This window comes from Drosophila ananassae (genome assembly GCF_017639315.1).
Source record: "Drosophila ananassae strain 14024-0371.13 chromosome 4 unlocalized genomic scaffold, ASM1763931v2 tig00000061, whole genome shotgun sequence".
In the NCBI taxonomy this organism is placed as follows: domain Eukaryota; kingdom Metazoa; phylum Arthropoda; class Insecta; order Diptera; family Drosophilidae; genus Drosophila; species Drosophila ananassae.
In genome coordinates this window covers 2,232,964-2,251,134 of record NW_025319038.1, presented here as the reverse complement: position 1 = coordinate 2,251,134, position 18,171 = coordinate 2,232,964, and the positions used below count along the sequence as shown (strand labels likewise).

The 18,171-nt window shown below is 38.9% G+C and overlaps 1 protein-coding gene across 6 annotated transcripts in view; it reads right to left on the bottom strand.

The window, feature by feature from the left end:
• Positions 1-18,171, bottom strand: part of LOC6502326 (host cell factor) — a 93,950-nt gene that overhangs the window by 60,652 nt on the left and 15,127 nt on the right. The window lies entirely within an intron of this gene.

Sequence of the window (18,171 nt, the reverse complement as noted above, 5' to 3'; positions counted from 1 at the left end):
CCTCCCATCCGAGCTCCCGAAGCTTCTAGCGCGTCACTAAAGATGTGTGTGGCCTGGCGTTGTCCTGGTGGAAGACAATTCGGCATCTGTTGATCAAAGATGGCCTCTTCTGCATGAGTGCTGCATTCATACGGTCCAGTTGTTGGCAGTACAGGTCCGAATTGAGCGTTTGGCCATAGGGGAGCAGCTCATAGTGGATTATTCCCTGCCAATCCCACCAAACACACAGAAGAACCTTCCTGGCCGTCAATCCAAGCTTGGCCACCGTCTGGGCCGCTTCACCGCTTTTCGACCACGACCGTTTGCGCTTCACGTTGTCGTAAGTGACCCACTTTTCATCGCCAGTCACCATACTCTTCAAAAACGGGTCGATTTTGTTGCGATTTAGAAGCGATTCGCATACGGTCAAAGATGTTTTTTTTTCAAACACGTGTTAGCGCGTGAAATGATCTTTCCAAAAAGGTATAGTATTTCAGCGCCAAACTAACGAAAAAACCGCAAGACTTTTTGACAACCTAATATCAATGTTTGTATCAAGGAGAAGGAATCATCTCCGACCCCATAAAGTAGGAGATTCTGCCGAAAAGTCAAACACACCCGAAAAATTCAATTTCTATAATAGTATGTTTTTATACCCTTGCAGAGCGTATTATAATTTTGGTCAAAAGTGTGCAACGCAGTGAAGGAGACATCTCCGACCATATAAAGTATATTTATTCTTGATCAGGACCTCCTGAAAAACCTCCTATTTTTAAAAAAAAGAAACTTCTGTCTGTTTCGCGTGAGACACACGTAATTTTGTTTGAATATTTTAAAAACAAAAAGTAATGCAAAGCTTATATTTGCACCAATTGTAGTACTTCTCATAGAAGCTATGTCGGGTCAAGCAGCCGCCGGAAAGTTTGGCCGGCAATAATTTATTGAATATGTTTATCTTTTCTTTATCTTGGTCTCTATTCGCGTTGCCCGCTCTCGTGCATTCGATCGGCCACCTGCATCTGCCGTCATGCGCTATCTTTGCCTCGCTCTCTCGCGGTATCTCTCGGTCGCTCCGCAGCATCAAGCGTTGAGTCGCGCTCCCGCGTCTATTATTCTAATTCGGTCGTCCACACTACTAAGCCACATATATACATATATCATTTGTAGAAACTCCAAAACAATTAAATATCGGCCACCTGCATCTGCCGTCATGCGCAATCTTTGCCTCGCTCTCTCGCGGTATCTCTCGGTCGCTCCGCAGCATCAAGCGTTGAGTCGCGCTCCCGCGTCTATTATTCTAATTCGGTCGTCCACACTACTAAGCCACATATATACATATATCATTTGTAGAAACTCCAAAACAATTAAATAAATTGTATCAATATCTATAAATGGAACTGTGCTTGTTTTTATTAAAACCAATCTTTAGAACACACAAATAAAGCTCCCGAAAACGCACGGTAACTGAACATTTGGTAGCACCGACGTGATTGTGCTTAGGTTGAAAATTTGAGCTGCGCGGCTTCAAATATATAAACATAAACAAATAAACAAATTAAAAAGCATTATTCTGTTTGTGATTTGTGCGCGAAATATTAGCATCTGTTGATATACATACATACGCTGTTTGCAGAGTGCTACAATCGCTCATATATATTTTACTCAGTTGTATAGAAGTTGCACAGTGGGTCGTTAGCTGACAAGAAATAAACGAACTAAAATAAATTATTACTGAGTCAAAGTGCAGTTGTCCTTTTTGAGGGTCTTCAAGGATTGTTTCCTCCTTGAAATCAGTGGAGATATTTCCGGAGGCGATGTTAAATGTGCGGCTCAGCGAATTGGAGGGAATCGTCGCGGATTTCAAGAGCACACACAAGGAGCTGTCCGAGCTGGATGTTTCAGAACTCAGGAGCGGTCTGCGCGTCAACTTCAACGATGCGGCGAGGGAGGCACGATTCATCCTGGACCAGGAGATTATGCGGCGCTCCAGTTTGTTGCCGGCGAGTTCGACGCTAATCAACAGTACTTCTGCCACCAATTTTGATGCGACGTTCGGCAGATCTTTCCAGGTTTTGCCGCCACTGCCACTTCCCACTTTTAGTGGAGGTTATGCGGAGTGGCTTGGATTTCGGGCATTATTCTCGACCATGGTGAACACAAACCCATTCATAAGTCGGATCGAGAATCTTTAACGGTTGCGGTTGCGATCGTTGGACCTCACGGACAAAAATTATAACGTCGCATTGGAGCTGCTAAACAAAAGGTTTAGTAATCGCAGGCTTATTTTTCAAGCTAATGTTCATAAGATAATGCATCTGAGGGCTGTAGAATCCGCATCGGCGACGAGGCTTCGCGAGCTTTCGGATAATTTAATTCACATATGCGAGCCCTGTCAAGCATGGGCACAACGAAGCAGATTGCTAGCTGCATCATAACACATTGCTACAAAAAAAAAAAAAACTGTTACTCCGGAGCGCTCGCAAGGTTGAATTGACTTTTTTTTGGGAAAAGCGTTATAACTTCGTTTGTCTCGTTTTATTCAGAATTAATGAGACAACATTAATAAAAGGCGAAAATTTCAGTTTCTTGTGTAAAATCTTCGTCCTTTTTGTTTAAGAGGGCAGGAAGGCTTGAGACTTAAAAAAATTTTTTTTTCAGAAATTTTTTATATAATTGAACATTATCTCAGGAATATCCTGTGAAAGTTTCATGTCGATCGGACTAAAACTTGCTGAGATACCGATTTTTTAGTTTCTTTCTATTCATATACTTTCAATTGCTTTTAAAACTTTAGACGCGTTTTTCTCAAAACAACTTTTTCAAGTCGGTGTGTAACATAACTCAAAAAGTAATGCTCGTATCTAAATAAAATTTTTCACACATCTTTAATACAATAAACACTTGCGGATGAACGAACGCCTTTTTTTTAAATTTTTTTTGTACCATTTTAACGGGCAATAATGGGTTACTTTTTATGTAAAAATGGTACCTCCGACTTTACAACCGCGCCAAAAAAAAAAACAAAAATTCAAAATTCAAAAACCGCGCATATTTTTCAAAATGGTTTCGTTCATCCGCACAAGAAACTAATATTTTAAGTAAATCAATTCAATTTTTTTATTTTCGATAACACTGTAAGGCCAGACTTTACGCACCGCAAGATAATAATTTTTTGAAGCAACTCCGCCCGACTGCCCGTCACGAGATAAATAATAATTATTTCTTAACAAAAAAATTCCTAGATACTCTCCAAATATAGCCATGTATCGAGTAAAAAAATTGAATAATTATATTCACTCAGAAATGAAAAAAAAAATCGCAAAAATCTGTTTTTTTTCAGCCTCTGAAACCATACTGCCCCCTTAAAAAAATCGAAAGCATATTTTTTTTTTAAAAGCTACAACCTTAAACTTTTTAAAAAACACCGGCAATTTTGAAATTGGTTTTAAAAAAATCGTTCAGGAATTTTTAAGCGCAAAAAAGTCCCAAACAACGTTTTTTAACCATAAATCAAGATTTTGAGGCTGTTACAAATATTTCATACACGGTTTTGAGTTTTACTCGACCAGATAAACAATTCCTATTGTCACTTTAAAAGTTCAGAATCACTTTTGCACTGCGTAATCCAAGTCAGAAGGTTGATGCAGTCTAAGTGGAAGGAAATGCAAGCTGACTCGGATTCCTTGGATTCCATTCCAACGTGGGAGTCCATCGACAGTTTTCTTGAGCAAAGATGTCGGACTCTGGAGAGCATGGATTTGCGGACGACATCGCATGCATCAAACTTTGCGGTAGGACGACGCAGACCTTCTCATCCAGGTCTTCTTTAGCCAATTTGGCATTGGACGTCAGCTCTTGCAAAATTCCCGCCAATGTAGAGCTAGCGGATCCTCATTTTCACCAGCCTCAGCCAGTTGATTTGCTAATTGGAGCTGGATTATTTTACGAACTGCTTTGTGTGGGGCAAATTCATCTGGTTTGCCCTCCACCAAAAAAACTCGCCTCGGTTGGATTATTTGTAGAGGCGGAGGCCCTGACAACGGGAAGGTCCTCATGGCAGTTGAGCAGTCAGAGTTGCTCGTTCAGCCTCAGAAGGAGCCGGTAAAGGTGGAGTCTCATGGCAGTTTTGTCTCCAAGCCAAAGAAGAAGCACCTCCGCAAAGTGCTCAGCGAGAAGGATAAATATTACAGGCAACGTCGTCACTGCGAGCAGTGCATGGAGAAGCGTCTGGCCGGGATCTGCACAAGGGTGGCTAGGTCATATATTACCCAGTGTGTATGTGAAGCCGCTTTTTGACTTTTGCAGCGAAATGGCTACCGAGATGCCATCGCCCAGCTGCAGTGACAGGGAGGATAAAGACGTCGATAACCGAGTGTGTCGGGTGCGCTGCTGAGAACGGCGTCCGGAGCTACAAGGCGGGCAGTCAACAAATTGTGCCTGCTGCCCCTTCATGATGCTGTTGAAAGCTCATCTTCTAACGGGGAGAGTATGTCGGGTCAAGCACCCGCCGAAAAGTTTGGCCGGCAATAATTTATTGAATTTTTTTTATCTTTTCTTTATCTTAGCCTCTATTCGGGTCGCCCGCTCTCGCGGTATGTTTCGGTCGCTCCGCAGCATCAAGCGTTGAGCCGCGCTCATTATTATAATTCGGTCGTCAACCCTACTCAGTCACATATGTACATATATCATTTGTAGAAACCCAAAAACAATTAAATAAATCGTTTCTTCTATAAACTACATAGATAAAATATTTTTCACGGCTCTACCGACATCACAAATACAATTTTTCTGTAGAAAAGTTTCAGAAAACTTTTTAAAAAATTTGGATGCCAAACTATTTTCAACAGTGATTAGTACAGCTGCGAAAACAAAAAAAAATAGCACCACCTCCAGATACACTTTTAGAAAAACGTTTTAAAGGTTTTTAAAATTGAAGACCCTTAAGAAAATACAAATTAACAAAATAACTTCAATTTTTTAAATGTTCTTAAGTTATTCAACAAAATTTATTAATATATAAATTATGTATATATAAAATTCAACGAAAAAAATAATAGCACCACTTTATAAAAATGAATTTTAAATTATAATAATGACTAAATCATATGACATTGATTAGTAAACAATATTGACATATCAAAAATGCGTGTATTAATATTTAATAGAGCATCCTTTGTTGGCTAAAATAGCTGCACAACATCATGGCATTGAATTGACTAACACTTCAAAGGCAATCTATGTATATGTTTAGGTCCTTTTTTAAGATTCCCTTTTGCTATGGCGAACCAACCTTTTGACCTCTCGAGGGGTCAGGGAACGCTTTCTACCGCGTGTTTCTTTCCTTTTGTTATAGGTAATGGCGTTTCTTATCACCTTATTGGAGCATCCAAAAAGTCGACCTACTTCTTCCACGACCCATTTGAAAGTTTTTATACCTTTGCTAGGGTATAAGGGTATTATAATTTTGGCCAAAAGTGTGCAACGCAGTGAAGGAGACATCTCCGACCCTATAAAGTATATATATTCTTGATCAGGATCACCTCCTGAGTCGATATAAGCATGTCCGTCTGTCCTTCTGTCTGTCTGTCCGTCTGTCTGTCTGTCTGTCGGTCTCTACGCAAACTAGACTCTCAGTTTTAGAGCTATCGAGTTGAAACTTTGCACACATCTTTCTTTTCCTTGCAGGTAGTACATACGTCGGAACGGCCGGGATATATCCTATAGCTGCCATATAACTGATTGATCGGAAATGCCATAACTTTGGTGTTTTTTAAGTTAGAAAGATGGGACTTGGTACAGATTCCTCTTTGGGCAAAATAATTCTATATGCCAAATTTCAAAAGGATCGGCCGACTATATACGATCCGCTGTATTTCTAATAATATAAGATGCGTGGCGCCACCTAGCGGACTGCGGCTCAACTGCAAGGGTATATTAACTTCGCCTCTGCCCGAAGTTAGCTTTCCTTTCTTGTTATACCCTTGCAGAGGGTATTATAATTTTGGTCAAAAGTGTGCAACGCAGTGAAGGAGACATCTCCGACCCTATAAAGTATATATATTCTTGATCAGGATCACCTCCTGAGTCGATATAAGCATGTCCGTCTGTCCGTCTGTCTGTCTGTCCGTCTGTCTGTCTGTCTGTCGGTTTCTACGCAAACTAGTCTCTCAGTTTTGGAGCTATCGAGTTGAAACTTTGCACACATCCGTTTTTTCCTTGCAGGTAGTATATAAGTCGGAACGGCCGGGATCGGCCGACTATATCCTATAGCTGCCATATAACTGATTGATCGGAAATGTTACACCTTTGGTGTTTTTTAAGTTAGAGGGTTAAGACTTTCCACACATGTTATATTTGACCAACATATCTTGTGTACAAAATTTTATAAGGATCGGCCGACTATATCCTATAGCTGTCATAGAACGATCGGAATTGGCATAACTTTGGTAGTTTTTAAGTTAGAAAGATGGGATTTGGTACAGATTCTATTTTGGACAAAAGAATTTGATTTGCTAAATTTCAGGATCGGCCGACTATATGCGATCCGCTATATATCTAATAATATAAGATGGGTGGCGCCACCTAGCGGACTTCGACTTAACTGCAAGGGTATTTAAACTTCGGCTCCGCCCGAAGTTAGCTTTCCTTTCTTGTTTTTTATTGAAATAATCAAATTAAAGACAAATTTGTAAAACACGTGCTTTAAGTCGGAAAATAGTTTGTTCAGTTACCAAGCGTTTTCGTGAGCTTTATTTAATGTTCCAAATCTAGGCTTTAATAAAAACAATCACGGTTCGATTTCTACGTATAAAAACAACTTATTTAAACTATTTGGTTTATATCAGTCTTTAGTCTGACTTTGCTGTATCCCGACGCTTTTTGCGATTGCTCTCATCTGATTACCTATATCTTTGATACGAGTTTCCTCTTTTCGCGTATCATCGTCGGAGCATATTTGACTTACATAGTTCATTGAACCATACACTTCTTAAAAATAATATTATTCTTCAATATTATTTCTGCCGCGCTCTTCGAATATTCATATATATATATTCCCTTCCTGAGTTCTCTTCTCCGGTCGAGTAATGCCTTTACATCATTGTTACTCTGAAGCGGTTATTCGTCACGGCGTATCTCTTTTGATACGTCTTCTCTTCGACGTGCCTGATCCGAACGTGCCTCTTTACCACAAATTTCTAATTGATCTCTTCTCGCTCTCACTACAGTGGACAAATCTCAATAATGAGTCAATAATGAGTCTAATTTGCACTGCTAAGAAATGCGAGTTTGGAGGATCCATCACTGGTGACTCGTATCTGACCTGCTGGATTTGCAACAACTACTCACATATTAAATGTGCTGGTGGTGGGCCCAATGGACCGATAAGCGATCTTATCACAAAGAATATTGGTCTGACATGGTCTTGTATTGCCTATAGAGAGATTGAGTCTGAGATGCGGACTTTCATGAAGCGGACTTTCTAGATGTAAGAAGTAAGCAATTTTCTGCACTTAATGAGCAATTCCTTACACTTAAGACCCAATTCCTTGGTCTCAAGTTATTAAGTGAATCTGCAAGGAGAAAAATTCCAAACAACAACCCGATGGGGGTCATTTTATTGGGTACTCCTGCTTCTCATGCGATTCATTCGGATACTTTTTTAACGCCTAATACTTCATCGCCTACTGTTGTGCCTGTGGAAGTGATCCATTCAACAAGTCAGCCAATGGAATCGTCAAGGAGTCTTGGTCCACCTATTGCCTTGGATCCTCCATCGTTGGAAAACCTACAGGTTCCTGTGGCACCGTCTCCTAGGCCTCTCGCTGGTGTGGCGCCTGTGTTAAGATCCTTTGGGCTTTCGCTTAGAGCTGTTGCACCTCGTAAAGCTATATTTATATCCCGGCTCATGCCGGATGCCACTGTGGATGATGTCAAGAGTCACCTCTTAAACCATTTTAAGGTAGCTCCTAATGAATAAGCGGTCATTAAGTTTAATCACTTAATCACTCAAAGCACTTGATCCGTCAGCCTGGTCTGAGCACAGTATTATTCATGAATTTTTAGCCAAAGATCCTCTAAATTCCAACTATGCCGATTCAGCTCCAAAAAACTGAGTAATAACGTATTTTCTTACTGCTACCAAAACGTTCGAAGTATTCTGGGAAAATTGAGCCAATTTTTTACTAAGAGAGCTTCTTTTGATTTTGATGCTATTGCACTTACTGAAAAACCTGGCTTAATTCCTCTGTCTCTGATTATAAAATTTTTGTTCCAAAGTACACTGTGTTTCGAATGGATAGACCATCTTTCGGTGGTGGTGTCCTCATTGCTGTTAATAATAAATTCTCAGCTGAAGTAATCTCTTTCCCGAATCAGTTTGGAATCGAGTTTATCGCTTTAAAAATAACTGTTGGACCGACTCATATTTTCATGACCTGTTCCTATATACCTCCATCGGTTGAAGATACTGTATATTTTCACCACCTTGAGGCTAATAAGTTCTGAGGACGTACACCATCCTACACTATTGGTTTCGGTATTAATTGATGTCCCTAATATACATGCTAACTATAAGACTCAGTATCGTACTAAATGTTTCCGAAAAACGGATTACAGTGGTCTTCGCAATCATTTAGCTGGATTTGACTGGGAATATCTTTCATCTTTTAGCTCTATTGATGCTGCTACTGATTCTTTTTATGATGTAATCCACAACGCCTTGGACAAATTTTTTCCTGTAGTTTCATAGTCTTCATCAACTAAACCGCCATGGTTTAATAAACACCTATCTCGTCTTAAGAACAGGGAATCTAGAGCTTACAAAATGTTTCTTAAGGATCTTTGTTTCATCAGACAAATTTTCTTTACATTCGCAACCAGTTTATTATTCTTCGTAAGGCAAACTTCCGAAATGATCCGAGCTCCGAGCTGGCTCCGAGATCCAGTCTTTTTCCTCCTTCCTTAATTTATAAAAATATTTCTGATTCTTCAGAACAAGGTATTGCTAATCTCTTTGCTTCATTTTTTCAATCAATTCGTCCAATTCTTATAATTTAAATTCTACATACCCTTATAAAATTCCGTATATAAACAATATTTACTTGTTTAAATTTAATCATCTCAATGTTTTTAATGCTCTTTCAACCTTGGATATCTCATTTTCTGTTGGTCCTGATAATGTCCCGAGCTGTATTCTCTGGCACTGCTCCGATATCCTATGCTATCCTCTTACTACCCTATTCAATTTATCATTGGACCTTTCATGCCTTCCCAAGAGTTGGAATGATTCTTTTATTATTCCACTTTATAAGAAAGATTCTAAAATACTTATAGATAACTACCGCGGTATTGCTAAACTTTCTGCTATTCCCAAGCTTCTGGAGAAATTGGTTACATTGCAACTGCAACATCATTGCAAATGCATAATTTCCTCCACCTAGCATGGTTTTGTCAAATATCGTTCTACAACAACCAATCTGCTAGAATTCACTTCGATCAACCACAAGGGTTATCTAAAACGAATGCAAACCGATGTAGTTTACACCGATTTTAGCAAAGCTTTCGATTCTGTTAATCATCGTCTCCTTCTCCGGAAACTTTATCTTATGGATGAAGTATTCTTGTGGTTCTCTAATAATCTTCTCTCACTAAAATGTTCAAAGTGCAAGTTTATGTCGTTTAATCGTAGCATGCCTCATGTCATCTCGTACTCACTTGGGAATCACTTTTTAGATCGTATTTCCTTAATGAATGATCTTGGAGTTCTTTTCGATCACACGCTGTCGTTAAATGAACATATTTCTGTAACAGTTAATAAAGCCAGATGAGTACTTGCTTTTATCAAGCGTTGGTCAAAAGAGTTTGATGATCCCTTTACCACTAAAACGTTGTATATCTCCTTGGTTCGACCGATCCTGGAATACTGTTCATGCGTTTGGAGTCCGCAGTATATGGTTCATCAAAGACGTATTGAATCAGTGCAAAAGCAGTTTCTCTTATTTGCCTTAAAATATTTAAACTGGGACTCAGATGGTCTACTTTCACCATATCGTTGTCGGCTAAAGTTATTAAAGCTACCACCATTGCAGGTACGTCGTACTTGTGCTGGGGCCATGCTCCTTCATAAAATCATTCTCGGTCACGTTGACTAGAAACTTTTGCTCGAAAAGATACTTTTCTCTGTTCCAAACAGGTCAACCAGATCCTTCCGACCCCTTTGGTTACCAATTTGCAGATCTAATTATGCGGATCATGATCCTTTTCGCATTATCTGTAAAAATTATAACCTATTGTCACATATATTTTCGCGTGATTTATCCCAAGATGTTATAAAATCTAAATTGATTGTTTTTCTATTAGAATAATTTGCCTAACTCTTAATTATAATTAATTTGAATAATTGTATAAATAACAGTTAATTATTACATTCAATAGATATATATATATACAACATATGACATATGTATGTGACTGCGTAGGGCTGAAGACCGAATTAGAATTAAAAGACGCGGGAGCGCGGCTCAACGCTTGATGCTGCGGAGCGACCGAGAGATACCGCGAGAGAGCGAGACAACGATAGAGCATGACGGCAGATGCAGGTCGATCGAATGCACGAGAGCGGGCGATGCGAATAGAGACATAAAGATAAAAGGAAAAAAAAAATTCAATAAATTATTGCCGGCCAAACTTTCCGGCTGCTGCTTGATCCGACATAGTTTCTGTGTGCATTCTTAAGATATTGAAAGTGGTGCAATTTTTGTTGTTATACCCTTGCAGAGGGTATTATAATTTTGGTCAAAAGTGCGCAACGCAGTGAAGGAGACATCTCCGACCCTATAAAGTATATGTCCGTTTGTCCGTCTGTCCGTTTCTACGCAAACTAGTCTATCAGTTTTAGAGCTATAAATTTAAAACTTTGCACACACCCTTCTTTCCTTTGCAGGCAGTATATAAGTCGGAACGGCCGGGATCGGTCGACTATATCCTATAGCTGCCATATAACTGATTGATCGGAAATGCCTTCGTTGTTAGAAGGATGAGACTTTCGATGGATTCTAATTTGGTCAAACGATCTGCCAAATTTCATAAGGATATAGACCTATAGCTGCCATATAACTGATTGATCGGAAATGCCATAACTTCGTTGTTTTTCAAGTTAGAAGGATGGGAGTTTCAATGGATTCCTCTTTGGGCAAAATAATTCGATATGTGAATATGAATATGAATAAGTGAATATGAATAAAAAATGATAAGTAAAACATCAACTTAAATTTAAACGATTTAAAACCAATTAAATTCAACACTATTTTAAAAACGTATGAAATCATTAATTAATTTAAATAATAAGATATTTTCTCCATGTGGATTTATAAGCTTAAACCTTATAGTTATAAAATAAAATACACCTCTTTTCGATGTAAGAATCGTATCACGAATAACGAATACCAGTGACGAACTCACCCAAAATATCTGATATCTATTTCAGTGATGACAAATTTGAATATTAGTATATAGTATAGTATACAAATTTACATACATGTTTCACGGCACGTGTCTTTGTTATATTTTTTTTCTTACACTTGCTGAATAAGTATATAGAATTTTGTCGGCCGATACGAAAAAAATTGTACATCAATTTATACATTCACTGTCTCTTTAAATATGAAGTCACAAGTCAATTTCTTGAAACATAAGCAAGTTTACCCATAGTTCCTAAGACAGCTGTATGAGCTATGGATCTCCCTGTAAGAAATTCAGAGCTCTACCCAATATGTAAATTCTGTAGCTTATGAACAGGATTAATTTTATTAGGGTTCTAGAAATAAAGTTTAGTTTTTATTTTTTTATAAATTAATTTTTTCATCGAATGGCTTCAAGTTTGTAGAGTTCATCCAGCACATGTATGTAAGTGATGAGTATTATTTCAGCACAGATATTTTTAGATCAAAATTCAAAATATTTATACAGCGTGTGCCTCTCAAAAAATTTTTGGGTATAGAAACACTAAATATGTTAGCTTTGACGCTTGAGAAGCTATTGAAGGTACGTTTTGACGCCAATGAAGAAAAATTTGGGCCATTGATAACTTAACACCCAAGAACGTGTCGAAGTAGAAACTTTTATCGAAAATGGGCGTTCAATTGTGAAAACGCAGTTTGGGTATCAACGTAAGTACATTCGTTGGCTGAGAGTTTTTTTTTACGCGGTTTTGTGGTGAACCGTGCGGGCCACCCAACTGAAGTCCGAGGCGTTCCAGTGGTGTTATAGGTAGCATTTAAAAGTTAGTGGCACCACGAATGCGTCGCATTTTGAAGGGTTTGGATGTGTTCAAAACACAGATAACTCAACGATTGTTGCCGGAAGACAAACCGCGGTTGGCCTACGCCCGAAATGTAGCCGAGATTCTTAAGGAGATGCCAAATTTTTGGGCATGATATATTGATGACCGCCGAAGCGCATTTAACCATGTCTGGCGGCGTTAATAAACACACTGCGATTCCTCTGGTAATTTATGAGGAACCCTTACACGACGAGAAAGTGTCAGTTTGGACGGGTGTTTGTGTCTCAACCATTATCGGCTCTTACTTCTTCAAAAAAAAACTTGTAGTTTCAACAGGACGGGGCTTCAAGTTTCGCAGAAAACGATATGAAATGAATGAATCTTCGAAAACTACCTTTTAATTTGAAAATTGTATATATAATTCCTGGCGTTCAAAAAAAAAAACCTAAAGAGATAAAAAAAAAAAAAAAAAAAAAAATCTTAACTCTTTGTGCTGATCAGGAATATTTATAATTTATATGTTCGGAGATGCTTCCTTCAATGCATTACACATATCTAGACAAAATTAATATACTATAAACATTATAATAGAGTCGTACGCTATGCGGCAGCGTCCCTAGGTCGGTTGGGCGGGTGCATGATAAAAAAGAATAATAAATTATTAATTTTACCGCTTAAAATCCATGCAAGCTGCAAAGGTATATGAAGATGATAGTGAGTGAAGATCAAAGCAGTGCTTAAGACTGCAACTTGGAAAATTGTCAGACCCGCAGAAAATTACATATCTAATAATTAGAGGGTTGGGTTTTGTTGTGACCCGCATTCGCATGCAGACGTGTATTTATTGAGCTCCGGAAAAAACAAAGTACATAATAAAATCATAAAAGTGCAGTGCCTGGTTTAACAAATCTAGAATAATGCGAAAATACGCTTTCTGCGATAAAATAACCCGCCAATTTTTTTATATTGATAAGTTTTAATGTTACACAATTTCTAAAACAAGAATGAAATATGGGAATCTCGTGTTCCCAAAGACTTAAATCTTTGTATGGCGATGGATCTTGTATGGCGATCTTATAGCACTGTGAAAAACTGGTATAATGAATTCAATCGTGGCCGACGCTCGCTCGAAGACGAAGGTCGTGAAGGTCGTCTAAAAACAGTCGTTGTTCCAGAGATATTTACGCCGTGCATGAACTGATAATGCAAGATCGTCATGTGACATACCGGGAGATAGAGCCATTTCCTTGGGCATTTCTTCCACCAGCATACATTCGCCTGAAATCTTCGGAGAAATTCGAAAAACGAACAAGAGAAGACGGATCATTCTGTACCATGACAATGCGAGCTCTCACACATCAGCTCGAACCAGAGCCTTTTTGACCGGCCAAAATGTCGAATTGATAGGTCACCCGCAATACAGCCCGACTTGGCACCCGATGACTTCTTTTTATTCCCGCATATCAAGAGAAAAATGCGTGGTCGACGTCAGAAGATGCTGTTGAAGCGTTCAAAAACCATGTTTTGGAGGTGTCTCCAAATTGAATTGAGCGCATGCAAAAGTGTATAGGTCTTGCTGGAGAATACTTTAAAAAACAATAAAACCATTTTTAAACATAAATATTCGAATTTTCATTATTAGGCCAGAAATATACATAGCAACCATCGTACAATGAGCCTAAACGACGTTCGCACACAACGTCAAAGTGAGCAAGACGAGAGACGGTTCTCAGTACAAAGAAACAACCCGTAATTCTCTTTTAGATCAACCGTACATAATGAAACCTCTCAGAAAGCGCGGTCAATTACCCCGAACTCGACCGAACGTAGCGAGCGAAAGAGTGCGTTCTTGCTCCCCCTCGTTACTATCGATGTTTCTGCAGCCGAAGATCACTAAACATCCCCCAACGCAGGTACGCAATGATCTACGATCATTAGCAGCAACTAGCACTTCAATCTATTTAACAAAAACGTGTGCCGCTTCTCTGCCCGAAAAACAAAACAATGAATATGTTAAGCCGGCTGTGCAAACTTGTATGGATAGCTACATCCAAATAAAAAGGAAACTGAGTCCCCTAAATTCTCAACCCAAAATAACCCGTGGCAATGCTAGCATAGCTTCAATAGAAACGCCCATAACCTCGAGTCGATTTAAAATCTTGGCAGACGCGTTGGCAGGCGGCCGAATCTATTGAAGTCGAGAAAAGGAAGTCAAAGCCTCGGCCTATTTATATTCGAGAAAAAAGTTCTTGTCAAAAAAATTATTAAACATTCAGGAAACATAAGTTCAAATTAAGTCTGAAGATAATTACAGAGTATTATCGAAATATCTCACAGAGACTGAAAATAACTTTTATACGTGTCAGCTAAAAAGCAACTAGGGCCTGCAAGTCGTACTTAAGGGGTTAGGTGGGTTTGGCAGCTTCAAAAAAATCGATTTTTTTTTTATTATACCCTTGCAGAGGGTATTATAATTTTGGTCAAAAGTGTGCAACGCAGTGAAGGAGACATCTCCGACCCCATAAAGTATATATATTCTTGATCAGGATCACCTCCTGAGTCGATATGAGCATGTCCGTCTGTCCGTTTCTACGCAAACTAGTCTCTCAGTTTTAAAGCTATCGAGTTGAAACTTTGCGTGTGCAAACCCTTTTTTCCTTTGCAGGCAGTATATAAGTCGGAACGGCCGGGATCGGTCGACTATATCCTATAGCTGCCATATAACTGATTGATCGGAAATGCTATAACTTCGTTGTTTTTCAAGTTAGAAGGATGGGACTTTCTATGGATTCTAATTTGGGTAAACGTATATGATCTGCGATCATAAGAATCGGCCGTCCTATAGCTGCCATACAACTGATTGATCGGAAATGCCATAACTTCGTTGTTTTTCAAGTTAGAAGGATGGGATTTTCAATGGGTTCCTCTTTGGACAAAATAATTCGATATGCCAAATTTCATATCCGTTATATATCCAATAATAAAAGATGCGTGGCGCCACCTAGCGGACTGCAACTCTACTGCAAGGGTATATAAACTTCGGCTCCGCCCGAAGTTAGCTTTCCTTTCTTGTTTTTTTTTATATTGAGAACATTCTCCAACATTTCCAAAGTCGATTGGAATAAAAGTTTTGGAGATACAGCCTTGAAAAGGTGGACGCTCGAGGTCAGATATAGGTAGAGCGCAAACTTTAAACGCGTTTTTCTCAAAACTATGTTTTCAAAGTCGGTTGTCAAGATATCTCGGAAACTACTCAACCGATCTTGATCAAATTTTGCACAGGTCTTCGAGATACGATTCTCGAGAACTTAAACTAAGGATTTTTTTTTTCGTTGATAAAAACTATTAAAAAACAAAAATCAGTGTGTGTCTAGGGACACGCGTGAGGAACGAAGTTCCTTTGGCATGTTTGGCAATGAAGGAGAGACATGAGTGAATGAAGGCGAAAAATGATTTACAACAACAATTTACAACAATTTGTCCGTAAATACCATATTGACAATTGATATGCCTAAGTCTTCTGATTAGCATGAACGCAATTCTTGGTGAAATGAGCCGCTGCTCGATCATATTTAATTTTGGAAAATAAGAGGGAATGATCGGGTATGAAAACCCATTGAACGTCGATAGTAAAGGAATTTTTAGAGCGTCGAGAGGTTTTTGGTTTTTTTCTGCGTTCCCTAAACTCTTTTTGACGCTGTGAATTTGTTTACGGTTCCCCCTGGCTTCGGTCCTTTTTGCATTGACCTCTGATTGTTAAAATTCGATGGCTCTGCTCCAATTTTTTTACTGTCCTTTTGTCACTGCGCATTTCTTTTTTGAATGGATTCCTGATTATCCCAATACTCTTTTTGGTACTTTGCGGCGGTTTTTCGTGGTATTTTTTTTTTAAATATTTTCTTCGACCCCCAAATTCACTGATACATTTGGTTGAGGTATTCCATCAACGCTGTAAATGTAATTATTACAAGGGTCAGAATTTAATTTCATTGCGGCGACGCGACAGCCGTCACATTTACGAAAATTTCACTAATTTAGCTATAAGCATACTCGTGAATTCCGCGTAGTGGGGAGCATGAGCAGTGGAAAAACGCTCGACTGTGGAGAGCGAGAGAGTGGATAAATGGTTATATTCTCTCAATCTACGAAGAAGAAGCAGACAGATAGCCGTTTAACGTTACATTACGGTTTTTTTTCGGCTAGCCCTCCTCCGCCAAGCTAATACCGCGCCATAAGAAACTTCGTTCCAAAAAATGTTAACAAAATTTCACCAAAATTTGAATTTTTTGCAAGTTTTTTGCAGTTTCTAGTTTTAGGTCTGTACTAAAAGAAAATATTTAGTACCTTTTTTCCGAGGGGTCACCAGAAATGACGTCTCAATGGCTGACTGTTTAATATTTCTTTCTGAAAACTTCAGAAATTGTTCTTCAAATATGTATATATTAAAAACTTAAAAGTTTTTATAAATTTTTTTTTTTTATAAAAAACAAGAAAGGAAAGCTAACTTCGGGCGGAGCCGAAGTTGATATACCCTTGCAGTTGAGTCGCAGTCCGCTAGGTGGCGCCACGCATCTTATATTATTATATATAGCGGTCGTATATAGTCGGCCGATCCTTATGAAATTTTGCATATTGAATTATTTTGACAAAGAGTAATCTGTACCAAGTCCCATCTTTCTAACTTAAAAAACACCAAAGTTATGCCAATTCCGATCGTTCTATCCAAAATTATAATACCCTCTGCAAGGATAAAAAATTTTTGAAAATAGCCCTTTTTTTGGACGAGTAAACCCACCTAACCCCTTAAGGGCATAGAGTCCGACGTAACGCCTGCATAGATAACAAAGGCGCTACAAGAGAAGGGATATAGCGCTAAGACAGTCTTCAATATCCTAAACAAGGATAGAAAGCCGCAGCCGCTCTGAAGGATAACGAATTGCACCCTATATACAATCTTCAGTTCGTGCTGCAGTTGAGGAACCGCACAAACGCAATGGTCCCGTATAATGTGCGAACTGCCAAGGACCCATTAACTCTGACAAAAATGTGAGATACGGAGGCGATTTAAAATCGGGACTGGCTACTCCTGCCTCAAAAATTTCATTTTTGCAATCAGCATACCAAGAACACGATACTCAGCAGCATCCCTCGCCGAAACAGCCAAAAGGCAACTTTGAAGCTATGATATACAGCATATAACAACGCCTTACGGAATTCATGTCGTTTATGCGCACAACTATGCAAGATTAATGAGAGACCAAATTCTGATTCAAATTGGATTGGATGGAACGCTAACGGCTTTTCACAGCATAGACTTGAAATAGCTGAATTCCTACAATAATATCGACGTAATGCTGCTTTTAGAAACACACATTACAATCAAATACAATTTTTAACTACAAGGCTATGCATTCTACGGAACAAATCATCCAGATGGTAAAGCAGTATTGAGCACCACTATGATAACACATTTGCTAAAAACTATATACAGGCAACCAACTTACACTAGCCGCCGTACACTGCCCCCTCGCTTCACAATAGCTGATAATGAGTTTTTGCAGTTTTTCAACTCATTAGGAGACCACTTCATATCAATGCCAAGCACACACACTGGGGATTTCGTCTCGTGATTCCAAAAGGAAAGCAGCTCTATAATGCAATTATAATTATCAATGCCAAGAACAAAGTCGTTTCTCCTGGCACACTAACATACTGGCCGGCAGACCCAAAGAAACTACCCGACTTAATAGACTTTGAGAGTACTAAAAACATCCCTAAAAATCTAATAAGCGCCGAATGCCTTTCAAATCTTTCTTCTGATCACTCGCCTGCCCTGCTTCTTCTACTCAGGAACATTGGAACAACCATTCAAATTGACCTCACAGAAAACCAACTGGGCTAAGTACAGAAAG